Genomic DNA, 27,463 nt, shown 5'->3' on the forward strand with positions numbered 1-27,463 from the left:
ACTCACGGTTACCCAGGTGTAAGTAAGGGTAAAATCTGTCCTTATATATCCTTGTGCTTTAAAAAAAGATGTAATTCCACACAATTTCCAAGATCCTGGAAAGGAATGTGTGACTCTTTCTTTACGGCCACATGATTTATTTCACCGGCCCACATTCTGTGGCTAAAGTTAAAGTTAAATAGCCAGTTTTCTCTATTCATGGCAGTGGTACCTTCCTGTTATCTTTTGTAATTAAGGGTATGTCTACACAGCAACTAGAGGCCTGTGCCAGCTGACTCCGGCTGTGGGGCTGTTTCACTGCTGTGCAGACGTCTGAGCTTGGGCTGGAGCCCAGGCTCTAGGACCCTGCAAGGTGGAAAGGTCCCAAAGCTCCATCTCCAGCCCAAGTCTGGAAGTCTACACAGCAGTGAAACAGCACCACAACCAGAGTCAGCTCACATGGGCCAGCTGTGGGCTTTTCTTTGCTGGGGAGACATACCCCCAATGACATCTAAGAGTTGCAGAGTGCACCAGTTCGGAGAGTTCTGCTATTGTGACAACATTCTCACCAGTGCAGAAGAGTGGCACTTAACTGTGTGATAATATACAGTCTAGGTATACTTAATTCCTACCTCAGCTTAGGAGGATTAGGTAGATGACCCTTAAGGTCCCTTTTCAGCCTTAATATATGATGCTACGAGTCTATACTGTACCAATATTTGATCCAGCAAAGCACTTAAGTGCATGCTTAACTTTAGGCATATGAATTGTTCTATGAACTACTTATGTGCTCAAATGTACAGGTAGCATGTGCCTAAATGCTTTGCTGGATCAGGACCTCAATGCAAGCTAAAGCTTCCTGATGGACCTGGGGAAATTTTTGTTTACCTTAACAGCTTAGCACTTATTGAAGATAGATCAGGAATGTTTATATTGCTATGTACTGCTTTTTTAAAATTATTACCGAAGAACATGGAGCTTGGTAATTTATTAAAGGGATTATATGACGGGGTTGTCTGTGATAGCAGGAGACTGGACTCAGCTCAGGAGATCCCTTCCAGTCCTATGTTCTTATGAGAACAGGACTCAACTTACCAATTTTTTAATACATGGTACAACCTCAGTACAGTCATAAAATAGCTTTTACCGTTGAAATTATCTAATTTAAGATCAAACATATTTCCTCCGATCTAGACAGGCGGAAGCACAAAAACCAGCCATGCCAGCCTTAGGTAGTCTTCTAAGGTTTAAGGTAAAATTCTAATTTGTAAATCCATCAGAAGAACAGATCTGAATAAGCTTTCTGGAATATATTTGGATTGCTTTAGCAGTATTTATATCTTCCAAGTATAAATGTACTGATGTGATAGAGAATATAAACAAATATACATAACTATACAGTCTCGCATTCTTCACACACACACAAACCGCCCACTGAAGTTAATGGGAAATTTGCATGCAGAAGGAATGCCATATCGGGTCCCATACGCACAAATATGAGTGGAAACACATTGTGTTAGGCTTACAGACATGTAATCAAACTACTGCATTTTATTAACACAGAGTCTGAGTTTGCAAACTAAGGCCCCAAACCTGCAAACACACAGATTCTTAACTTTATTCCTGGGCTTAATCCTGCTGAAGGTAAATTGGACTACTCCTGGAAGTAAAGTTACTCATGTGAATGTTTGTAGGATCAAGGTCTAACTAGAGTGCTAGAATACTTGTGATCATTGTAAAGCAGAAGATCAAATGAATTTACTTATCAGGGACACTGTCATCATCATAAACACATTAGTATTCTATTTATTATAACCAAATTATAAAAGATTAATTTTACTTTTCACACTTCATTCAGTGTCAACAGTGAAGAGAGACGTTCACTCACCAATCCTATTTTTTGTTCGTTTTCATTTGTTGTTTAGTTTTTATTTTCAGTTTCACTTTGTTTCTTTTGCTAGCAGGCAGTGCATTGTTTGGATCACAAATGTTTGATTTAAAAGCTTCCTGACTTTATGGTTAAATATTAGCATGTGTAGTCAGATTTTTGTGAAGCCTTTCAAACAAAATCTAAATTTGGTAGCTGGAACTACCAAGTAGAGATGGTCCATAATTTTCCAGCAAAATGGTTTGTTGTCACTTTGGAAAATGCCAATTTGTTGAAACCAAAACTGTTAATGGAAAAGCGTCTGTTTCTACAAATCTCCCCATTAATTTTTTTAATTAAAAGTTTAATTTTTTCAGTTCAAAATTATTTGTTTCAAAATTTTACTTAATATGTACGTTTAAAAAATCACAATCAAAATTACAATGAAATATTTTGAAATTATCAAAACAAAATATTTTGATTTACCTGATTCATACTCCTCCCCTCCGATTATGGATTTGGGAAAGCTTATGAGACTTCAACTTTTTGTCCAGATTTTGGATAAGAAAATTTTTGAAACCTCAAACTCTTGCAGGATGGGAAAACCATTTCTTGCCCACCTCTACTACCAAGGGTCCCTGTAATGTAAGGTACTCATCTGTGTATAAGAGGGAATTCTTTGTATTAGACTTCACTGTAAACTTTCTGGGGAAGACCCATGTCTATTTCTATGGCCCCAATACTACAAACTGATCCACATGGGTCAGACTGTGGAGCTGTGCTGAATTCAGATATTAATTATTACTGCCATCTTTTGTTCAGCTTTAGAGATTTGTGCACAGAAGTAAAATGCTATGTAGGGATAGAGGTAGGGCTATTCTAGCTCCTGCCCTCTCTAGCTACTAAAATCGCTCTCCAAAGAGACTTAGATTCACAACTCCTGATCATCACCAAAAACCACATGTACAATAGATGGGCCTAAACAACTTTTGACCTTAAGTTAATGGAAAAAAATAAAGTTTAACAAGGTGGCAAGCCCTTTCTGATGACTCACTCTGCCAGCAGGTGTCTAGAATTCTGCATAAAGCTGCTGACACCTGTTGCATGTGTGAATGGTTACCACCCTGGATAAAAAGGAGGGGGGGAGGGTGTGAACTTCTACATATGTTGATGAGGATAGGAGAGGCCTTGTGGTGAGAATGGAGGGGAGCTAAGCTCAGGTTAGTGTTTTGTTGTTGTAGGGAAGCACTAGTTCTACTGTAAGTTAACAATAGGCATTGCTATCTGTTTAAAGATTGATTTTTCTATGTGCTCTAAAATCTGCAGTTACTCAGCTTGTCTGAAATTTGCTGTGCCTCACAGGGGTGTTGGCTTGTGTTAGTGGTCAATATTTGGGGTAATCTGATCAAGAAGTTCCTTTAAATACAGCTCTCCAATAAACAATATTTTACAAAATCTAAAGTTCTTGTTTGTTTGGCTTGGTTCTCCCCCTGCCCATGTAGGAAGCTGTGCTGGATAGGTAGAGAGACAGGAGATAAGGTGACCATAGAGAGGCAGTGAAGGGACTAACATGCAGCCAGCACATTCTGTAGCCAGGGTAATGACTGCCAAAGATCACGAGGCGGTGGAGGAGGATAGCTGGGCTCTGGTATGGGAGATACTGAGAAATTATATATAATCTTCTTAAAACAAGGAAATTAAATATCCCCAAACCTTCATTAATGCAGAACTAAGGGTGCTTTGTGGTACCTATTATCCTTTCAGAACACTGAGTTCAGCTAAACTCAAACTGCTGAAAACTAGGAAATAAAGAGTGAAGAAGGTATAGCAAAATTAAACTTCTGAAAACTAGTAAATACAAAGTTAAGTATGCACCCTTAACTCTGCCCTCTTTGAGTGATGTCTTCGCATGCATACAGCTCAAGGACCTCACAAATAATGCGGAACACCCAAGGAATAGGGCACATGAACACCATAGAACACAGTCCAACAACTTATCTTTGGTAAGGCATAATTTGTGTACTGAACAGGTGCTCCCCACAGTCAAATACTAAGCCTGCTCCACAGAAGTAATCCCTACCACACTAAATTTTACAATCCCTTCACCCTTACCCACAAGATTTCATCTAACACTAACCATGGATGGAGAATCAGGGAGTTGTATATTATTTTGTTATATCATAGGCACCTCAGTTTATCTGCTTGATATTATCTTGCCTGTCTGCAAGGGCTTACATCTGAGGAGGCTGTTGGGGGAAATAAATAGGAAATGAAAAGGTCAGAAATAACTTTCAATTCAGAGAAGATCAAGGGTTATTGAAAAAACAATGGGAAACCTATTACTTGGGGAATGCCTCTGCTTGGCTCCAACCAAGCTGGCAAGGTATACTCTTCCCACACCTGAGGATCAAGGGGAATATCAATTAATGATGCTGGTTTAGGGAAGAAGGGGATTGAGTGAGTTGCTAGCAGCAGCTACAGATGAGCCTCAGGCAGAGACAGACACAAACTGCAACCGTCAGGTGCTCTCCCTCAATCCAGAGATGGAGGTAACTGGGCTGAATGGAATTTACTAAAGCTTGCAAGGAAAAATTAAGTTTTAGGTAAAGGGAAATATGTATATAGGTCTTTATTTATTTTTTCCCCTTTACTTTACGTGCTGTGTACCTTTGGGTGAACAAATAACATTTCGTTTTGAAGAAGCTGTTTCTGAGTCACTTTAATCAGCTGCTTTCACGGGTTCCTGGAGGAGAAGGGCTTAAGAAGCCTATCAGTTGGGCGCGTTGGGTTAACATGGTTTGTAAAGGGGGGGCTATAGCATAGAGACCCAGTTTCAGTGGTCAGAGCATGAGGTTTCACTCAGAGGAGCGAAGGGCGTGAAATTTCTCCCCAGAGAGGAGCACTGTAGAAGGACTAAAAGAGGTCTAAAGCACAGCTAGATCTGTAACGCTGGTGCACTGTGCTGCTATAGCCTCAAACTACAGAACTCAGTGCTGAAATGAGGCATCCTGGATCTCTCAAGGTCTATGTGCACCTTTCCTTTGATCACATACTGGGGAATGTGTGGAGGGGAAGGCTGGAACCTGCGGATCTCATATCTCAATCACTGCTCTGCCAAGTTTCTCCAATTAATCCTTCCATCGAACACTGTGAACACAGGTGGCACGGTAGGCAGATAATTCCCAGTAGTGATTGCCAGCTCCAGCAGGCAGAGTTAAGGTTGTGCAGATATGTACCTCAGCTCCATATTTCCTAGTTTTCAGAACTTTTGTCTGCATTACTCACTCTTTATTTCCAGGTTTCAGCAATTTGAGTTTAGCTGAACTCAGTGTTCACAAAGTGGTGTCATTCTCAGTAAGACTATAAGAAACAAGGTTAGTTATCAGAAACACCTGCCTAATATCACCTTTCCATCCCTCATTTATAAGTGCATATATGTGCCAACATGGGAAACCTATATGTGAGCATAGATTTAAAACTCCATTAGAACTTGGAAAGCATTCTGGAGAGAGAAAATGGAAAAACAGCAAACCTAATCGCATGCAGAGCATGGATTAACCCCCTCCGTCCCTGAGATTAAGCACACCTCAGATACATACTGTCAAATCCATCAATGTAAGAGTGAAATACTTTGAAAATTCTAAAACAAGCCATGTCTTTTCATCACCTCTTACAACTGAATGAGATATGACACCTTTAGTTTTTCAGAGCCCACACCTACTAGTTTCCTGTGTTAGGGAACTTGAAAAACAGGTATCATGCAAACACTGTTACATGAGCCAGTAGGGACAGAGTATAATCACAGTTTTGTCAAAATATATTTTAGATATGGTTTAACAAAGTCATGCCTCACTATGCCTGGCATAAAAAGCATTTTTAATATGATTGTTTAAAAAAACTGTCCGTCTTAAGCATTTCTGAAATGCCCATCAACTAGAGTAGGAATACTAAATGGCACATTAAGACTGGTCCAAGAAAAGATCAGGTCAGATTCTGCTCTCTGTCTCTTCCAGATTCTGGAAAGCCTTGCTTGTTTTATCATTGTAAAAGATATTTGGGTCACTTGTATGTTTATATTTATATTTTACACTTACTTCTTGATACAAGGGAAACTGTATAATGTGTGTTCCTGGCACCCACTGCTGTTACTGTATAACAACCGAACCATTATTTTAAAGGGCAGCTCTTGATTTGTGCCACAAGTTGGACGAGCTGTATCTAATGATAGGTTTTTCAAAGAGGAATCATGTAAAGGGTCAGGCAATGCAACACCAAGGTAGAGTTCTGCAAGACATTGAAGTGCAGTGTCCCCTTTAAACAAGCTGCTCCCTGTATTTCTCCTGCCCGTCACCCATTTTTTTTTTTGGTGGAGAATCGAGGTGGTCTGCCCATATCATGGGGGTGGCACTGCCATTTGAAAATTATATCAAGAAACTAGACAAGTCCAGATTGTGTACATACCTGCAGACAAGTGCAAGGGGTCCCTGGGCCAGACACAGCACCGGTCTGCATATGCATTAGGGGGTCCTCTAGATCAGGGGTATGTGTGTGAGTGGGGGTCCCTCTGGGCATATGTACATGCAGGGGAGTCTAGAGACAGATGTGCATAAGCATGGGGTGGAGGTGGGGGGCAGGCCAGGAGTGTGTGTGGGGAGGAAGAGTTGTGGGGGACCCTCCCCAGGAGCGGTATGGGTGTGTGAGGTGAGGGGGGTCCCTTCACGTGGGAGGTGTCCTTTGGGGGGACCCTCCGGGATGAGGTGTGTTCGTGTGTTGGGGGGCCAACCCTCCAGGCCAGAGCCAGGGCCGGTGTCTGTGGCCGTGCAGCGGGGGTCCTGCCAGCCAGGCGGAGGGCAGGGCGCGCACGGGGGGGGGGTAGCCCCACTCTTCCCTTCAGCGCTGATTTGGCGGGGGAAGGGTCGCCCCTCGTGCGACTCCCTTCCCCGGGGGCTGGAGCAGCGGGAAGGGAACAAGCCTCCGAGCCCCGGCTCAGCAGCCCGAGCAGAATCCCCCGGGCTCGGGCCCGCTACGAGCCTCGGCGGACAGACACCCCCCCAAGCTCGCTTCTCCCAGGCTTCCCCCCCACCCCTTTCCTCCCTTTCTTTTAAATCACTTCCATCCATTCCCCTGATTGGTCCCAGCCTCCTGCCGGGTCATGGGGTCCTGGGCCTGATCCAATCAGAAGGCCGGATACTGGCGTGTGGGTCCGGCCTGGCTGGGTGCCGATTCGGTGTGTGAGCAGGAAGGAGGAGGCAGAGCCCGGCTGCCCCCCCCGTCCCCCGCTGCCCCCCCCCCCAGACGCTCGCGGAGCCTCCCCCCGCGCACCCACCCCGCTGGCTGGGGCCCTTCAGTCACCGCCTCCTGCCGCCGCCGCCCATTGTCCGCCCAGCCCTCCGCGGCCATGCCCCTGGGCTCCTGCTGCTGAAGGACCCGAGCCCCCCCCGCGCCCCCCCCGCGGCCGCTTTCTGTCTCCCCCCCCGCGCCGTGCCCGCGCTGAGCCCCGGCTCCGCAGCCCCCCCATTCCGCCTCCTCTCCTTCCTTCTCCCCCCACTTCTGCCCAGAGCCTGCCTGGCAGCCCAGAAACACCCGCTGATGGTGTAGCGCCCCAGGGGGAAGGTAAGTCCCTAACTTGCCTGCTGCTGCTCCCCCCCCCTTGTTGGGTGTTGGGGGGTTAATAGGTGGGGCAGAGAGAGGTGTGGGTGTGTGTGTGTGTGTGGGGGGGGTTGATGGAGAAGGCGGCTTCTTTTGAATAGACCGGGTGCATTTGTGAGGTTGTTTGTATCGCTGTGTTGGGGGGGGGGGATCCAGGGTTTCGTTTTGTTCTGTTTTTTCGTTTATTTATCTGCATGTAGTTAAGGGGTCAGGTGAGGCCTCTCTAACTTGTCTGCTGCTTCTTTCTCCCCTTGAGCGTTTGGGTGAACTTGTGAGATTTGATGATTGTTGCGTGAAGCGGGATTGGGGGCTTGATGTAGGAGGCCACTGTGAACCTCTTGCAGGAGTGGGGTGGTAGGAGGAGAAGCAGGGGAGTTAGTGTGCCTGCAATTTAAGGGACGGTAAAGTGTCCAACTTGCCTGGTTCCTTTCTCCCTCCTCCTGCTCGATCAGTGCCTGGCTGGATTGTTGTTTTTGCTGCCAGTTGCTGGGGCTGTATGAGTTAGAGAAGGGGGAAAAAAGGATGCTTCAACCTGTGAACATCTTGAAAGCATGTCAGAGGTTTGGCTGGGAGTGTGGGGAGAGAGAGAGTTCTATTTAACCTGAATGTAGCATCGAAAGGTAAAGTGTCTGACTAGATTACTTCCTCCTCGCAGCTCTTGTTTGAGGAGAGTCTGTCTGAATTATATTTGTTGCCACTAAATGTCTTGGCTCCATTAGTCTGATGAGGGTTGTTGGAGGAGGGAACCTTCCAGGTGTGGGGAAGTTGGAAGTGTTTAAAAAAAAAAACCAACGCATTTTTATAAATTAAAGGTTTCAGAGTAACAGCCGTGTTAGTCTGTATTCGCAAAAAGAAAAGGAGTACTTGTGGCACCTTAGAGACTAACCAATTTATTTGAGCATGAGCTTTCGTGAGCTACAAAGTGAGCTGTAGCTCACGAAAGCTCATGCTCAAATAAATTGGTTAGTCTCTAAGGTGCCACAAGTACTCCTTTTCTTTTTATAAATTAAAGAGTCTCTTTGGATGGGCTATCACCAGCAGGAGAGTGAATTTGTGTGGGGGGGTGGAGGGTGAGAAAACGTGGATTTGTGCTGGAAATGGCCCAACCTGATGATCACTTTAGATAAGCTATTACCAGTAGGACAGTGGGGTGGGAGGAGGTATTGTTTCATATTCTCTGTGTGTATATAAAGTCTGCTGCAGTTTCCACGGTATGCATCCGATGAAGTGAGCTGTAGCTCACGAAAGCTCATGCTCAAATAAATTGGTTAGTCTCGAAGGTGCCACAAGTACTCCTTTTCTTTTTGCTTTTCATGTGTCTTTGGGGACTATAACAAATTGCAAAATCAAAATTTTGATGCGGATGCAAGTGGGTTTAGTTGTAACATTTTTAGTTGCGTGGGAAGTATTTTTTTTCTCTTTAGAAAGAGAGAGACACAAACCTAAACAGAAAAGCAGTGTGGGAGGTAGACAGCATTACAGGTTTCATTTCTGGGACTGGCTGTTCAAGAAGTTGCTGGGAAGAAAACAATGTGATTCATTGTTGAAGTGTCTCTTTCCTCAGATTTATTTTTGTACACTGGTTGCAGTTATTTTTGATTAACTGACTTCTTACACTGACTCTTTTCTTGGAAACTGTAAAGTTCTTAGAAATTAGAGGCTCACAAGATTTTATGTACTCATTGGACTACCTTCTGAGTTCAGATTTGCCACAGTGAAATTATTTTGGGTTTACATCAGTGTAAATGAGATCAGAATCTGGTTCTTTGATATTAGTGTTACATTTGACTAGGAACACTTTGTTTTGAAAGAAACATGAAATGGCAGATTCAAATAGATTTTTTTTTAAATTTTATAAAGGAAATATATTTACTCAGAGGGAAAATGTGGTAGGTTGTAAAATACAGACATGTTACACGTCTCTCAGATATGCTACATGTTCAGTTTAATGTGTAATATGCTGGAGCTTTCTCAGTTTTAATGTTGCAAGAAACGTTTTTATGTTTTGTGTACACAACTTCCTTTCAGAGGCAGGCAACCCAGGGTGGTGGGGAAGAGGAGAAGGGAAAATGGATTTGTGTAAAAAATAAATAAAAACATCAGTGGGTAAATATTGCATGCCTTGGCTTTGCTCCCTGTGTTTGCCCTGTAAATTACAAACTGGGGTTGATTTTAATGGCCAGGCTTGGGTGGATAGCAGCTTTACAGATCTGTTGTTGTTAGTTGGTGAGGACTGGAGGGAAGAAAGGGAGGTAGAGACACACACACAATGCCCAGCCTGGGAGCTCATTGTTCTTTCTCATACACTCTCCCATATTTGGGACTATACTTGCACACAAACACAGCCTCTTGTTTCCTTCTTTTCTTTTGAGCAGTGGAGGATCAGGACAGCATTTTCTACCCGGTTCCTCCCCCCCACCTCCTGGATGGCCTTTCTGTAACCTTGCAAAGGCGAAAGAGTAAATCGGAAACTAAAGGACATCAAAACGTTCAGCCTCTTCTTCCCTCCTCCCCTTCCCAGGGCTGGCTTCTGCTGCTGTTTCTTTTTTTGTTTGTTCGTGACTGTGTAAAGATGGTATAGTGCACTTTACATTCCCAGCCTATGGGCTACTTCCTTTCACCCTCTTCTCCCTCCCTTCTACCTTAGAAAAATTTTCCAGGGCAAGATGCTTTTTTCCCTCTGGATTTGTTTTATTTGTGATTAAGATTTTTCTTTTGTGCAGGGGTGGGGGTGGAGAGAGTAGAAGAGATTGCTATTGAGTGAGAATATTTTGGTGTTAAAGACCATGTTTAAGGTTAATACAGTGAAGGGGATAGAAGCGAGTGAGGATGCTGTGATGATATTTAAAGGTGATCTACGGGCTGACAAATGTTTTACATTATATTTCCTCTCTCTATTCTAAACTGGATTTGTGTAGCTTGTTGAATGTCTTTTTATTTTACAATGGCATTTGTAAATGGATTAGTTACAGGTGTGGTCTGAGGCTGCCAAAGTAGGGCAGGGTTTGCCACTTAGCAACTTCAGATTGGGGGTGGTAAATCCTCAAATGACTCACCAGTGCCTTCCAATGTCTGATGGCTTTGTGGTGTGCAGAAGTTGGAAGGGAAGGAGTGATCACAATATATTGGATCCTGTGAGAAGACATTTGAGGGTATGCAGGCACTCCTGTCATACGTTTATGGAGTACAAGGGTAAATAGTGTCATGGTTAGAGCAGGGAACTAGAGTCAAGACTCCCACATAATGTTTTTGACTTTGGCACTGACCTGCTGTGTGTAACCTTGGCCAAATCACTTTCCCCCTCAGTGCCTGTTTTCTCAGCGCCTGTTTTCTCAGCTTTGTAAAATATGGTGGCTGCATCTGGACGGAGAATTTTCAGGGACATTTCCCATGTTGTTTTATCACAAGTGCAACTCCAGCATCCGTAACAACAGGGGGAACACTAGTGTAGACCAGCCACAGGGACATTTATTGTTGCCTTATCTAACTCAGCTCAAAGCATGTCTACATGACATAATAGAAAAACTGCCAATGGCTTTCTAATGCTTCAGCACTTTCTATATGGAGCTTTGCTGGTGTTAGAGTAATAGAGGGAGACTTCTCTGACCTTCTTAATGCACGCAAGGCCTTTGAGATCCCTGGCTGAAAGATAAAAGTGTGAAGCATTACTATTCTGTAAGCTGAAATGGTGACTGCAGCTAGGAGAGGCAAACCTGCCTTAGGCACCAATCCTGTAATTGGATTTATTCATCTGGACCCCTTTGCACCGAAGCGGAGTTCCACTGGCTTCACTGGGGTTCTGCACAGGTGCAGAAATGTGTCCCCACAGATCTGATTGCAGGATGGGGGCTGTTTGGTCCTTTTTCTGGAGCAAAGGGTGGGGGGAGGGGGAAGGTTTTCTAAATGCTGCATTACAGGATAAAACGTGATTCTTAATGATTTTTCCTGATTTCAGTTCTGCTCAATAACTGTAAATGCCATGTTCCTTGCTACGTCAGCATTAGCTGTAGTATTAATAGTTGTATTAATCATCAGTGTGTGTAAACTTCGCATCCTGGGCCCAAAATGCATTTGTCCATCCTTGCGATACAGGGGTGTGTGCAGATTGAGAGGTAACTTTAATAATTTAATAAATAAATGGTTTCAGAGTAACAGCCGTGTTAGTCTGTATTCGCAAAAAGAAAAGGAGGACTTGTGGCACCTTAGAGACTAACCAATTTATTAGAGCATAAGCTTTCGTGAGCTACAGCATCTGATGAAGTGAGCTGTAGCTCACAAAAGCTTATGCTCTAATAAATTGGTTAGTCTCTAAGGTGCCACAAGTACTCCTTTTCTTTTTAATAAATAAATAAATACTTGCCTTGGGCAATTGGGCAAGTAGAATTTTGCAAGATTGCCTTATTGGCTGCCTAATGGCACAGCAGAACCTGTGTTAACCTATTAACAGCTCAGCTGATAAGATAAGTTTGCCTAGGGGTGGCTTTGAATTCATAGACTTCATCTTTAAAGGACACTGAGCTTCGGTAACACACACTTAAATTTTATCTGTGATGTTAGCATATAAATACAGTACTCAAAAAAAAAAATAAAAATTCAACCATCAGATTTTCAGCAGAGAAAAAGTACTTGGTGGGTAGGCTTAGATCCTGCAATGACAGCTATGTGGGAAGACACCTGCACCTACACAAATCTCCACTGGATGTGCGGGGTCTTAATCATTATAAGATCCCCTTATTTTAAATCAACCAAACTCTTGATTTGATTTCTGTATATTAACTTCTCTGGTATTACAGTATGAAACCTGTTCATTATTATCTTGTCACGATAATTTTAAATTGAAACCCAATTCTCCTTATGTGCTTCTAATAGTACAGTAGATTATTAAAACCAAAATATTTTTTTAAAGTAAGTATATGTAAAATGAGTAAAATATTTATCCTTGAGCGTAATTAACCATTGGAGCAGCTTATCAAGGATTGTGGCAGATTGTCCATTACGGGAAACTTTAAATCTAGTTTGGATGTCTTTCTAAAAGATATGCTTTAGCTCAAGCACAACTGTTGGACTGGAAGCAATAATTTATTCAAGGTAGTCCCATGGTCTCTCTTATGCAGGAGGTTAGCTTGGATAGCCTTAAAACCTATTAATTGTTTTTCATCTGTTATGCTATTCATTTGGTGCATTTTTCTTAGTTTGGACAATAGACTGACTAACTTCTTAAAAATTTTTGCTTTCTGGTTCAGCTGTACAAGCATGGAGCAGTTGTCTGGGTTGCAGAGGGAAATGTTTAAGTCCAAACAAATGATGTCCTTAAAATATTTAAAGGACAACAAATGAGTGCTTCTGTTCATACTTGATTTTGTACATAGTCTTAAATCTAAACGTTGAGTTTAAACTGCTTGATAAGTATCCCTTTTAAAATAACAAAATAAAGTAGGCTTTCTTTAAAGAGGGGAAAATACGATGGAAATAATGCTACTTCCCAACATCATAGGATTCTTAAGTGTTGGAAGAAAAAACAGAACAGAATTCTGTTGTTCACATCAAATACTACTTGTTTGATATTTGTTTTGTTTGTTCAGTTCAGCTTGAAATAAGGTTTACAGTCCAATAATGATGTCTGTCCAATGGAATAATTGGAAACTAGCTGCCAGGATGGCATCACTAATAACGGTTGAGGAGTAGTTTTGGTTAGGAGGTTTTGGGGAAGATGAATATGAGGATGTTGCTAATACGTTGGTAGGAAATAAAATAAGCCCCTTTTTGGAGGGGAAGATGTGTGGAGCAGGAACCACAATGAAGAATTTTGCTTCTTATATTGGTTTGCCAGCAGCATTTTAAGCAAGCTTTTATAATGCTGGTAGTTATGTCCAACTTTTCCCTTCAAAGAGGCTGATGTATAAGCAAGGGAGAAAACACAAGAGTACTGGGACAATTTCTTCTGCATTAGAAACATGTTGAAGGGATTGCAGACAACTGAGTAAAAGACAAGCTAAAATATTAGTTGAAAGATCCCATTTCAGCTGAATGTCTAAATATAACTATTTAGTTAATTGAATACACAGAGTAGTAGGTTGACAAAGAGAAAAGTAAAGCTATAGTCTTAGCTTAGGTGGTGACTTGCATCAGTTTTTCCTCTGTTTAAAATGGGGATAACAATGCCCTCCTTTATGAAACTCTTTGAAATGTCTGCTTGAAATGTGCCATATAGCAACTGTTGGTGGCTTTGTCAATCTTTCAGCATGCTGACGTTATACTTCTCTTGAAAGTGAAACTCTTAAAATGTAGTATAACGTGAGTGCTGCCTGCATTTGGTAAGCACGTCTATCAAGATTGCTTTAAAATCACTTTTGGATGTGGGTAATCTAAAAATAATTACTAGAAATTTAATGGGAGCAGCAGGTATCCTACTAAATGGTTAGTTTTCTATGCCTGTTGACTTAAAGCTTGAAGTAAGCGGGGGAAAAAAAATCTCAGATTTTATAGTGAAAAAGCACGGAAGTAACCTGGGTATGAACCTCACTTTATATTTTAATTTTATTTTTTGTTAACAGTACATCGGCATACAAAATGTCCAGAGGTTCTGTTGTCCTATTTATCACAATGGTATTGAGATTAGAATGTCACAAATCAAATTTTGGCCTATTATAGAGTATACAACTCCTGCTGAATATTCAAAGTGCTTAGTTCCTCAGGCTGTATTAAATGAATACTGTCAACTTGAAATCCAGTCAGTTTAAAAACAGTGCAGTTGAAAGGAATTTCAGGTATTACACCTGACCCTGAGTTTCCTACCAATTGTTTTTGACAGTCATAGTTTCCTATTTTTTTTTTTTTATAAATATGTTTTTTCTTTCCCCTGTTGGGTGTGTTTTTACCCAGTGAACAAGAGAAACTGCTTAACTAAGGCCTGGTTTACACTACAAACTTAGGTGGACATAAACTGTGTTAAATCGATCTAATAATATATGTGTCTACACTACCGAGTCCCTTCTGCTGACCGAAGTGGCCTGTAAAGTTGACTTCTGTAATCCACCTCCGTGAGAGGCATAGCACTTGATTTGACATCCACTGGTCAACATGGGGATAGCATAGACACTGCAATGTCATGAATTGGCCTCCCCAAGGTGTCCCACGATGCTCCACTGTGACTGCTCAGGAGAGCATTTTCAACTCCACTGCACGTCAGCCAGGTACCCAGGAAACAGCCACTCTTCTGGGAACTTCTGAATTTTCATTTCCTGTTTGATCAGCATGGAGAGCTCGCCAACACAGCTGATCATGGAGACTCAAGGCCGCAAACGTGCTCCAGCATGGAATATACAGGAGGTGATGTGTGGGGAGGAGAGTCTGTGTAGGCTGAGTTCCAATCCTGCAGAAGAAACACTGATATCTATGCCAAGATTGCATGGGGCATGAGGGAGAAGGGGTACACCAGGGACAGGCAGCAGTGCTGTGTGAAAATAAAGGAGATTCAGCAAGTATACCAGAAGACAAGGGAGGCAAACAGTCGTTCTGGTTCTGCCCCACAGACATGCCGCTTTTATGAGGAGCTGCATGCAATTCTCAGCGGTGACCCCACCGCAACCCCGAAAGGCTCCCTGGAGACCTCCCAGGAGCCCCGGATGACCTCGAGCAACAACAAGGAGGACATTGTTGACGAGGAAGAGGAGGTGGAGAAGACTGTGAGGTAGGCAAATGGAGGGTCCATTCTCCGTGACGGCCAAGAATTGTTTTTAACCCTGGAGCACATCCCTGCATAGGACCGCTGGCAGTGGAGCGTGATGCTGGAGAAGGCACCCCTAGTGAGTACACACTTCCAATAAAAACAAACAAACAAACCACTGTCGGGGTTACATGCTATTATTTTTTTATGTTTAATCTGAACAGAAAAGTAGGTGTTGGTGGCCACTCCAGCTGTGCAGAGGGTGCTCTCCGAAAACGATTGTTTATGTGCATGGGTATGGCCCGGGAATCTTCCATAGAAATCTTGAGGAAGCTTTAATGGAGGTACTCTGCAATCCTTTGCAGAAGGTTTCTGGGAAGGGCTGCCTTATTTCATCCACCACGGTAGACACTTTCTTGTGCCACTCCAGTATTAACTCTGCTGGCATCATTGCAACACCAGGACCAGGTCTGTACCCAGACGCTTGCAGCATCTCCCTTGCCACCTCTGTTACCCTAAGGAGAGTTATGTCACGTAGGAGAAATGGGGGAAGTTTTGAATGCAAGCCCTTAAACCACAAACAATTCAACAACTAATCCGTCCCCTGTTTGGTGAAATCTTGGTCACACAACCATGCTTTCCCAAATTGCCGTGGTTGTAGTTGGAAGGGATCACTGTGTATTGCAGGCAGCACTGGGGAAAAAAGTGTGGTGTGTGGTGGCTTCCTGTTTGTCTCCCCTCCCCCCAACCTGGTGCTGCTTTTGTAAAAAGCAAACCTTTTGGGAGGCTTTACACTGGTTCCTGTCCTCCAGCACTATCCAGGTTGCTAGGGAAAAGGGGGCTTTTCTTAAGTTCCAACCTGTGGTCCCAAGGATGTCTTTAAAAAAGCAGCAGCACAAGGCCTCTCGCCCATGCCTCATGGCCGTACTCACCACGGCTGGAGCAGCAAACTGACTCTTGCAATAGCCAGTGGTTGTGATTACGTTGTGGCTTGCAGTGAAGAGTATTAAGGGATGTTTTTTTTATTAAAAAACAAAAACACCTTGCGCCAGAAACCACCGTCAATGCTACCCTTGTGCTTTGCATTCCTTGCAGCTGAGACCTTGTCCATCGGCGCATCCTTCACACCGGGACAGAGACTTTCCCAGATTAGAAGGTGGAAAAAGAAGACTCGGGAGGACACATTAAATGAGTTAAAGCACATCTCCAAGAGTGACAAGACTGAGCTTAGACCATGGAGGATTACACTGTCCGAGAACTTGGACATGGAGGATAGGAGAGCATGCAGAGAACAAGTGCGTGCCATGCAGGAAGAGATGCTGTGGATTATGAATGAGCAGTCAGACATGTTGAGGCATCCGGTTGAGGTTCAAGAAAGGCTGTTGGATGCTGGAGTCCCTCTGCAGCCTGTGCTGAACCTGCTGCCATCATTGCCCAGTTCTACATCCTCCTCCCTCAAACATCGTATGAGGTGGGGTGGATGGGAGTTTGGTATCCCTTTGCCCTCAACACCAGGGGAGGGTACAAGGACCAGAAGGCGCCCATTCCCACAACTTTGATTGTTGTTGCAATGCAGCTCTAAGCAAGCTTTCCTTGTTTCTGCCCCGACAGTGTTATCAGCCCTTTTGCCCCAGGTTATCTTATTTTTCTTTGCTGTCTCTGTGTGTGTGTGTGTGTGTGCGCATAATAAAACTTAACTGATTGAGGAGAAAAGGCTCTTTATTCATTCACCGTTCATTCACTGTGGTTGTTGGAGGAGGAGTTTATGGGGGAGAAAATGCAATGGAGGGACAGTTTGGTAAGGAACAACACAGATAAGTGTCACATTAATCTGGCTCATTGCTGAAACTGGTTTTCAAAGCCTCACAGAGACGCAGAGCCCCTTGATGTGCTCTTCTTCTTGGCCTGGTGTCTGGCTCCTCAAAATTGGCTGACAGGCGATCCGCCTTAACCCCCCACCGTGGCGGAAACTTTTCTCCCTTTGTTTCACAGATATTATGGAGCACACAGCAGGCAGCAATAACAACAGGAATATTGCTTTCACTGAGGCTTTGTCTACAGTGGAAACTGAATGACAAAGTCATTCAGAGGTGTGAAAAAAAAACCCACCACCCCCCAATGACAAAAATTTTGCTGATGAAAAGCACCAGGGTGAACAGTGCTTTGTTGGCAGGAAAGCTCTTCTGCGGACAAAGCTACTGCTGCTTGTTGGGGGTAGAAGTTTTTTGTCAGTGGGAGAGCTCTCTCTTCTGCCAACTGACAGAGGCTACACTGTGCATCTTTTAGTGGCGTGATAAAAGGTGCGTAGTATAGATATAGTGTAAGATCTAACCTAGTAAGCAAACAACACCAGCGACCTTTTAACCATAAAAAGGCACATTCCACCACCATTCTGCACTTGTGCAACCTATAGTTGAACTGGTCCTTACTGCTGTCTAGGCTGCCTGTGTACAGCTTCATGAGTACTGGGAGCAAAGGGTAGGCTGGGTCTCCCAGGATCGCGATTGGCATGTCAACATCAGCAATGCTTATTTTGCAGTCTGGAAAGAAAATCCCTGCTTGCAGCTTTCTGAGCAGACCAGTGTTCCTAAAGATGTGTGCGTCATGCACCTTTCCTGACTATCCCATGTTGATGTCGGTGAAACGGTCTTTGTGATCCACCAGTGCTTGCAACACCATTGAGAAGTATCTCTTTCAGTTCATGTACTCTTTGGCATGGTTATCTGGTGCCAACAGAGGGATATGCATTCCATTTATCACCCCACCGTAGTTAGGGAACCCCATCGCCACAAAACCATCCACTATGTCCTGCACATTGTCCAGAGTCACTACCCTTCTTAGCAGAAGTCTGTTGGTGGCACTGCAAACTTGGATCACAACAAATCCCATGGTAGATTTACCCACTCCAAATTGATGCTCCACTGACCAGTAGCAGTCTGGCATTGCAAGCTTCCACAGAGCTATCACCACTTGTACAACTGAGCGGGGTCCATACTTGTGCTGCGTGGGCAACCCAGGCTTGCGAAAAAGGCTTTGTTTGTTTGCTGTTGATTTCAGGGAGGGAGGGAGGGAGGTAAGTGCATTATGGGAGGCTAACACCATGTTCCCATAAGGCACTGCAAGCCCAACCCAACATTCCACTAGTGCTGTGGGATAGCTACCCACAGTGTAGTGCTCCATGCATCGATGCAAGCCCTGCTAGTGAGGATGCACTCCTATACAATGAGCATAGTGTGGACATGCAAGATCGACTTGCTTATATCACAGGCTTAATGTCGACTTACATGAAGTTGACTTAACTTTGTAGTGTAGACATGGCCTAAGGCTCTGATCCTGCAGTTAGATCCAAGTGGGTGGCTCCTGGCAGCTGTATGGACCCCCAATTTAATGTCAGGTGGCATTCATGTGGCAATGAGGGTCTCGTTTTACGTTCAGGGCCTGACTGACTATACTGTGGGAGCCATGAAACTGACTATATACAAAGTGCTGTCAAGTGCAGAAAGTAAACAAACTGAAAAGTTCTACCTCTTGTTACTTACTTGTATACTGCTGCTAAGTGTTCCCTGTAAAAAAGTAAGCAAAAGCCTTCAAACAGAAATGATTAAAATTAATTGACATTGTTCCCTCAAATAGTTTGGCCTGTCTTCAAGGCATTATTTTCCTTTCTCTGTATCAAACTTGATTTACGTATAAGGAGGTCAGAATCAAGGTTAAATTGTTCAGATAAGTTGAATGTTGATTAAATGTCTTAATTTTGAATTTGATCCCAAAGCACCTTGTAGTCTTGCCATTGAAAGTGATATATCTTGCTTATGCAGACATTAAATATTAAGCCTACAATCCGACTTGCGTTGGTGAACTGCTGCGTGGTGCCCCATTGAGTTAACTGGGGTTTCAGAAGAGCCTTGTAGGTGTTACTTGTATGCCCTGGTTGTAGAATCAGAATCTGCCTTCCCCATTACTGTCAGAACTCACATACATCTGTATATCTCTGCCTCGTTTGAAACCATAAATGCAGGATATAGGTCAACACATTCTATAGTTTTGTCTGCCCTAGTATCTTAAAAAAAAACCAAAAAAACCCCCCAAAAACCCACCAAAAACCTTCCATTGTTACACTTTTACTTGTGGGAGCATTAGAGTAGCCAGACTCCTAATGTTTTAACCTCCATGTTGTCTAGACCTGTTCTGAGCTGCTGCTTTAGACAAAATGGTGGTTAAAACAGGCGGTCCATCTACTCTAGTGTGTGTGTCTGATGAAAGGGTGCTGTCTCTTGACAGCATTAGTGCTTCCAGTATGGCTACCATTAGCAGAGCTGGTCCTGTGGTAATGCAATGGTGGGGCGATGGTAAGAAATATACCACCTTAGACAAGGCATATGGTCTAGTAAAACACTTACGCATGTCTTTAACTTCAAGCATATGGGTAGTCCCATTGTGTAGTACTTAAATGCTTTGTTGCATCAGGGTCAAAGCAGCATGGCTTAGTGGACTGAGCACAGTGCTGGGAGCCAGAACTTGAGTATAGAGCCCTACTCTTTCGCTATCTTGCTTTCTAAACTTGGGCAAGGCACAGCAAATCTGTTCCCCAGTATCCACATCTTTAAAATAGGGCTGGTACTAATCAGTATTAAAGTGAGGATGAGGCAGAGGCTTGATCATTATTGTACAGAATATTAAAGATATAAATCATTTATATGAGTGTTTAAGGATTATTATTTTTTAAAAGTACATATGTGATTCAGCCTGGTAACACTGGGACCGACAAGGGTCCGGGATACATGGTACTGATGCCAGAATGTCTTGTCTCCCTTTTCTCTGATATAGGAGTTTTTATCCATTCACATATGTTAATATGAAAAACGGTTTAACTCTAAAAGAGGAAAGTGACGGTGCTTCAGAGACTTCAAGTGCTTTAAGGGCTGTATTTCTCCAAGGAATTACTCCCAGTAAAAATTCATGGTGGCTGAACATGACAGAGTCTGCAGATTTGCTTCTAATTCATAAAGAACATTTGGTATGTGAGCCCCACAGCATGTTTGCTTTAGGGCCAGAGTATAGAATTCCACATCAAACAAATAAAGCTGTAGGGGGATGCTCTCTCTAACTACAAAATGGTATTACACCATTTGGAGTGCAGAAAACTTTAGGATCAAAGGAGGTCTTTCCCCTCTTCAGCTAGCTTTTGTTCTCCATCATATTTTTACCTTTTAATTGTCAACTTTTCTTCATACATACTAATTATTCCTTCTGCTCCTTGGCAGCTTTTTCTCCAAATGTTAACTAATCTCTCTCCAATTAAATTCCACCTATGTTCTCCCTAGTAATCTTTTTTTTGCTTAAGTTCATGCCCACTTGGTTTTATATTTATACACCTTGTAGCAGCTATCCTCCCTTTTCTATCAAGATTGCATATATCTTATTGTGATATCATTTAAAAAGTGAACTGCAGAATTTAGTGTAGCATTATTCACACACTTTTGTGGTGATTACACAGCCTAATTAGTGAAGGTATTACCAGATAAAAAGCTTCACCTTATTCTTAATTCATTTTATGTTCTTTGAAAGTCCACTGGCTTGTCTAGATTAAGAAAAGATGACCTGGAATACATAATTTTAGGATGTCACATGCCTGAAAACTCATAATTTGCATGAGACTTGTGATGTCTGCTACTGTCCAAGAATGAGGCGTCTTTAATAATAGTAAATGCCATGTTTTTATCTAGCAAGACTAGTGTTTCTCTCCCCCGCCCCGGCCCGTTTACTTTGAACTGTAATCTTGATGATACAGTATTTTGCCGTGTTTCTTGAAGGTCATGTAAGTTATTCATTGTTTTAGACCTTATGACATAAAAAACTAGTACAGTGTTATGTGGTTATACCAAACTAGCTGTGAGCCCTTTGGAAATTAGAGAGACCAAATGGGTGAGGTAATATTTTTTTATTGAACCAACTTCTGTTGATACAAGAGAGAAGCTTTTGAGCTACACAAAGCTCTTCCTCAGGTCTGGGAAAGGCAAAGCTAAATACAGGATTGAACAGATAGTTTAGCATAAGTAGTTAGCACCGCATACAACCCTTTCAAAATGGCAGTTTTGGAAAGCACCTGGATCTTTGAATTGTGTAGAACTGCAGTAATCTCTTTTTTCAATTGCGTGTGGAGGAAATACCATCCCAGGAACTTGTATCTTTCTCCACTTCGATAATTAAATTTGCAGAAGTCTCCTAAACTTTATTTCTGAACTTCTAGTACCTCTTCTATGAATTTCTGAGATTTTTTTTAACTGAGTTTGCTTTCCTGTTGAGTTTTCCTGTACCCTTTTTGTGAATTACTTTAACCTTTTTATTTCTGATTTGTCTGCTTTTGTTTAATTTCAAATATGTTCCTGTTGGATTTGCCATACCAGAATCTATATCAGTTGGGCTCCCAGTTGGACATATTTATACATTTAAACTTCCTTTTGTTATATACTACACTTTCTGTGATTAAAATTGTTCTGTGGAAAATGGCTATCATGCAGATTCCTTACTTTGTTTTCTTTAGTCACAAAATTAATATTTCAAATAAATCCTTTATTTTTAATGCCAAACCCTGGTCGTATTAATGTTAATGGGATTGTGTTTTTGCTTTTCAGCCTTGTTTACTTGAAGATGTAAATGTTGAATGCGGATTCTGAGTTAGATTATTATATATTTTATATAATTATTTATTTTTACACTTCATTTGCCATAGTTTATGCTCCTTTCCATTTTCCTCAGCAGGATTAGGATTATTAGCCTGGATGGGCATGGACGGTATCCCTAGCCTCTATTTGCCAGAAGCTGGGAATGATCACTTGGTGATTACCTGTTCTGTTCATTCCCTCTGAAGCACCTGTCATGGGCCACTGATGGAAGACAGGATACTGGACTAGATGGACCTCTGGTCTGACCCACTATGACTGTTCTTATGTAGAGAGAGATGGAGTTGTACATAATCAGTGAGCTTAGACAAGGCATGTGGAATTTGCTTGTTTATGTGCATTATGTGCACTTGCTTGTTTTTTAGACAGTTTGTTCTTGTTCTTGCATTCTGGCCAGACTATGTTAGAAACTGGTTTAGTAGGACCTGAATTTAAGACTTTAAAATATGATTTCTCAATGCACTGTGTAGTCCTGTGGGAACTGGAAGAAGCTTGCAATTTTACAGGGTTCTGGAGGTAGGGTTTTGGTAGAAGAGGCATATACTTGTCATGCAGGAAGTGCACTCTGTGCCTGTCTGTAAATTTAAGCACTGTTTCTTAATTCTATTTGAAATCCATTGAAGATGGTTCCTTGTGTGGAGGGAGGTTGTGTTTCTGTTGCATGGTCTCCACTAAAAATGCTACGGCAGCACCGTTGGAGCACTTCAGTGTGAACATTACCTACGCTGATGGGAGGGGTTTTCCTGTCGCCGTAGGTAGTTTACCTCCCCGAGAGGTGGTAGCTAGGTCACCCTAGTGTTGTCTACACTGGAGATTAGGTCAGTTTAACTATGCCATTCAGGGTGTGGATTTTTCACGTCCCTGAGAAAAGTAGTTAAGCGAACTCAATTTTCTAGTGTAGACCAGGACTTAGTCTGCCAGCTCACACACAAACTTGCATTCACATGGGCTGCCAGTCATCAGATGGTACAATCATGGTCACTGTTGATCTAGCCCATATAGGAATATGCAATTTAGGCTGAGTTTTCCAAAGGAGCCTTGGAGTTATGCACTTAAATACCATAAAAGATAATGGGAAATGGTTGCCTAAGTCCCTTAGGTTCCTTTAAAAATCACAATCTTAGAAATGAATGCTTTGTAGTTAGTTACCAATCCCTTACATGATTCAGTCCCTCCTCTTTCCTTGTATATTACATTTTAATTTCTTTAATTCCCTCTCTCCCCCCCTCCCTATTTCTTTGCAACCATTTTTTCCCTGTCATATTGGGATTTGTTTTTCCACAGGTATTTGTTGTACTCATCCCTTTCATTTAAATTAAAGTGTCCCTTCCTAATTTCTTTGACGTATCTTTTTTGATACTGTTCCTTTTCCTGTCTGATATTTTTTCTGCTTTGCTGTAAAGTTTTGTGTTGCTTTGATTTGTAGTTTTCATTTCAATGTCTTTTCTGTGCTTTTAAATTCAATATTTCGTTCATTCAGCTCTTTGAGGTAGAGTACTGGAGTCTAGGTCAACAGATTCTGCACAGCATGAGTGCACAGAATGCCACCAGGCTTAAAATTTAGCAGCTTGAATGCAGGACTTCCCTCTTACCTGCAGAGGTCTCCATTTCTGGTGATCTGATTGAGCCTCATCCCTTGGTGACTGCTGAAATGTTTTTGTTCAAACCCCATACAAGCCTCAGAGTGCAATCCCTATCATTTACATTTTTCCTATGCTCTATTCTCCCCTCTCTCGCTGTGGGTAGGATTGAATTCCGTTATATCTTGGTTGTACCTTTATTCTGCCTCTCTTATTTTGGTATGCTTAGGCTCCTAGAAAATGAAGCAACCTGTCAGACAAGTTCGCTAAAAGTTATCATTCCTGTTGGGGCACAACCCTTCTTGCATCCCCCTCTGCCCACTTTAATCCGCTTGTACAAACATGAGTTCTGTTGCAGTGGACACCTAGGGTTGATCCAAAATCCACTGAATCTCTCTGTTTTCGTTTTCCTTGCAGTAGTATGGTGTGGCAAATTGTGTGTTGTGAACATTAGTCTTTCTTGAAGAGCTCAGTCAACATTATGTGTGTGAGAGTGTACGTATATCTCTTGAATGTAATTTTACAGTAGGTACTCAGATATTTAATTGCTTGTTTAATCATAGTATTTTTGCTTTTAACTGCTTATTCTTCATGCACCAGATTCCTTACAGTTGGAACAAACAAAACCCTGGGAGGGAAGTAATAGGAATGAATAGTTCATGTAAAGACAGCTGAGAAGTCAACATACGTGCCCTTCTCTTTTACTGTGTACAGTCAACATCATGTATAATCCATTTAAACTCACCTAGCCGCTTGAGAAAACTGCACAAAACTTTAACCTCAAATATAACGGGATAAATTATTTGTAACTGAGGAAGCATAACATGAAAAAGGTATCCAGGAGAATGACTAAATTAAGCCCAGCAATAGTTTACATGCCTTACTATTCCTTTGATTGTATCACAACTGATGTAAAGCCAGCCATAGGAGGAACTGGTCCTTGGTCTTAGAAGCCTTCAGTTTTCTCCTGTCATGTTTCTGTGGTGTGTGTGGGTTTTTTTTGCCCTTTTTTGTGGTAATCTCTGTACACTTGGGAATTTCTACTGTATCTTCATAGTCATGAATGAGTAGGTGCTCATGTCTTCTCAGGCACCATATATGCTGTATATATCCTCTGTGTTTAGGAAGTTGATCTGTAAATATCAATTTCAGGGATAAAGAACTGCTGTATTTTGTAACAACTCCAGCACCAGAAAAATATGTTGGATTACACTCACCAAATCTGGGTAGGTTTTTTTATTGCTGGGATTGAGGGCACAGAGAAAGGGAGACAGCTATAAGAACAGTACCCAAGTTGAGATGTTCCATACCTTATCCTTTTGAGCATTTTTCTGTGTATCATGATTGGAGCACTTTGCCCACAGATTTTCAGTTTTCAGAACAATATTGTTTCCTGTAAAAGTCCATGTGGCATCTCTTCCACATCCCTTAAAGAGATTGCTTGCTCTCATCTGCTTCTTCACACCCCTATATCGACTGTTCTTAAATTGTGCAGCTATTTGCCCATCTTTCAGAAATAACACATTGGTTGCCAGTCATTCATAATGTGGACTCTCTCTTTCTCTCTCATAACCTAAAAAAAAAAAAAAAGTCTTGGGTTTCAAAAGATGGTGGAGGCTACAAATGTTAAAGTTTGAAAGTACTTGCAGAGCACCACAAGCTGTTGTTATGACTGCTATATAGTGACTTATGATTGCCCATGAATTTAGACCTTTGATACAGCTGCCATCAAGGTGGGCTTCAAGTGTTGTCCGTGCTGCTCAGTATAATGATTCCTTTAAAATGACCGGTATCAAAACAGACCGCTGCTTCTTTGAAGCTTCTGCAGTGTTCAGTCTTGTTTAAAGCATTTCAGATTTGAGTAAGAATACTTGGTGGGAAAAGGGCACTAAAAAGGCTATGGCATCTTGGGGAGTTACCTGGTAATTGAACACCTCAAAAGAATTAAAGAGCTGGGAGCCTGACCCATCGTTAACGTAGCTACGATACAATACCTAGAATATATAGTTTTTGAAAGCTGCCATCAGATGGGGCACCTTGCATGGTTTTTTGCAGTTTTAATGTTTTCTTCTTCCCGAAAACATTGCAACCATCTTTATTGCTCAGCTGTTTGGACAGATATTGGTGGAGTCATCCTTGCCTATTAGTAGTAGGTATGTATATACTGATCGACATCTGGTGCTTGTTGAAGATCTGTATAGACACCTTAGTGAACATATCTAAACATAACGATATGCTGTTTTGCACTTGGAAGTCACTGGGAGAAAAAAATTGCACATAGTTATGTGCATATACAATGGCAATACTGTAACATCAGTTTATAGAACATAATTTGTTAGAGCTCTGAAGAAAAGGCATGGAAGCATTTGTTTTACTTCAGGCTCAGTGCCTTCTGCAGTAATGTGTGATGGTGATATAGGGAAGATAAATGGCTCTTGAAAATGCACATTGGAGGTACTAGATAGTATTTCTAGATATTATGAGTATCTGGTTTCCTGTATGAGGGGCAGGATCAATTTTGTTCTCGTGCACACACAGGGGCAGTTTAAGGTCTCTGAGGCAACTAAGACAGGTAGCTGGTGGACAATGTCCGCTCTGATTTGGAAGGAAGGTCAAGTATTTGGCAGTGGGAGAGACATTCATCTTTAGAAGTTGTGTGTCTGGCTGTTGGGGGTGAATAAAGTTTTGGTAGATATGGGCCCTATATAGTCATCCACATGTCTTTTTGAGTGTCTGTCAAGAAGAATGCTGCACTTGACAGTCTGGATTTAGAAACCTGTTGTGTTATGAAAAGTTAACTTTGGCTAAGTACACAAAGTTTCCTTTCAGTTCCTGCTTTTTCATCTTTATATGAAACTGTTTGCCTGGTCTCCACTGGTGGTGATAAACTCAGATTCCAGAATTTCTTTGCTCAAAGTTTCAGTGAAAACTTCATCTTTTTATCAGGATCCAGTCAAGCTAACGTTCATATTTTTGTAAAGTCTCTCTACTTGCTGGTTGGTTTTCTTTTATCTCAAGAATTTTGAATCTGAAATCTCTTTCCTTGCTGAATATATAGGTATAAACTTACTTCAGGGCATTTGATCACTTCAGTGTTCATGAAAGAATTCCCCCATCCTATATTGGAATTGTTTACTAATCTGCTTATTTTGGGTGGTTGTGATGTATGCATCACCACATCAGATGGACAGAAAGACATTTTACTTCACCTAGAAGTACTTGGGATGGTTGTTTTACGGCAACTGAGGATTTCATAGTTGTAAATGGGTGTTGAACTTGGCTTCTTCTGCTTCAAGAGCCCATGTCTGTATCACTGTAGCTAAAGGAGAATCTCCTGTACCTTTGGCAGTATTGGGGCTTATGGCACACAATTGCTGACATGCTCGTCAGTAAATGGCAGAGGTGACACACATGAACCAAAATAGCATATACTGTACACCATTGCACCATGCATTGTGAGACTTGTGAGAAGCGTCAGGTGTTGGCCGCTGCCAGAGAAGCAGGATAACAGACTAGATCTTGAAAGGCATATCTTCATTTGTACTGTGTATTGTAAGACAGCTCACTTGGGTGTGTGTGTGTGGTGGGGGGAGGCAGGTTGACACAAGAAATCTTTTGAACTATTCAAAATAGTACTTATCTGTAGCCATGTGTGTTGGAGGTGTGACAAGGTATGATCCCTGACCGAATAGCTGTCCTAGCTACAGTTCAGTTTTACTAGCAAAGCTAAAGCTTTTACCAGTGTAGCTTGTTTTGTTCAGGGGGGTTGGAAGGCTGGAATAGGCTAAACTGGCAAATTACCAGTAAAAGCTGTGTCCACTCTAGGAGAGCTTTGCTGGTATAGTATGTCATATAGCTATATTGGTACACTATACTGGCAAAGTGCTCTTAGTGTAGACTTGGCTGTAGCTGTATGACCATAATTACTCAGGGCTTTTTCTGTACCTTGGGTATCCCTTCCTTCCTCAGAATCCTCCTTGTTATATGTTTGAAGCATGTGATAGCTTGATATATGATGAGTCAAATATGCTGTGTTTTC

General features: G+C 42.1%; 1 protein-coding gene across 3 annotated transcripts in view; it reads left to right on the top strand.

Annotated features, from left to right (window-relative positions):
* The first annotated feature begins 7,351 nt into the window (after positions 1-7,351).
* RERE (arginine-glutamic acid dipeptide repeats) overlaps positions 7,352-27,463 on the top strand; it is a 401,924-nt gene continuing 381,812 nt past the window's right edge. For all 3 annotated transcript variants that reach the window (XM_084652065.1, XM_084652067.1, XM_084652068.1), the window contains exon 1: positions 7,352-7,459. The gene's annotated coding sequence lies outside the window, so the exon portion shown is untranslated. The remainder of the gene's footprint in view (positions 7,460-27,463) is intronic.

Source organism: Lepidochelys olivacea, assembly GCF_965140295.1.
Source record: "Lepidochelys olivacea isolate rLepOli2 genome assembly, chromosome: 18".
NCBI lineage: Eukaryota > Metazoa > Chordata > Testudines > Cheloniidae > Lepidochelys > Lepidochelys olivacea.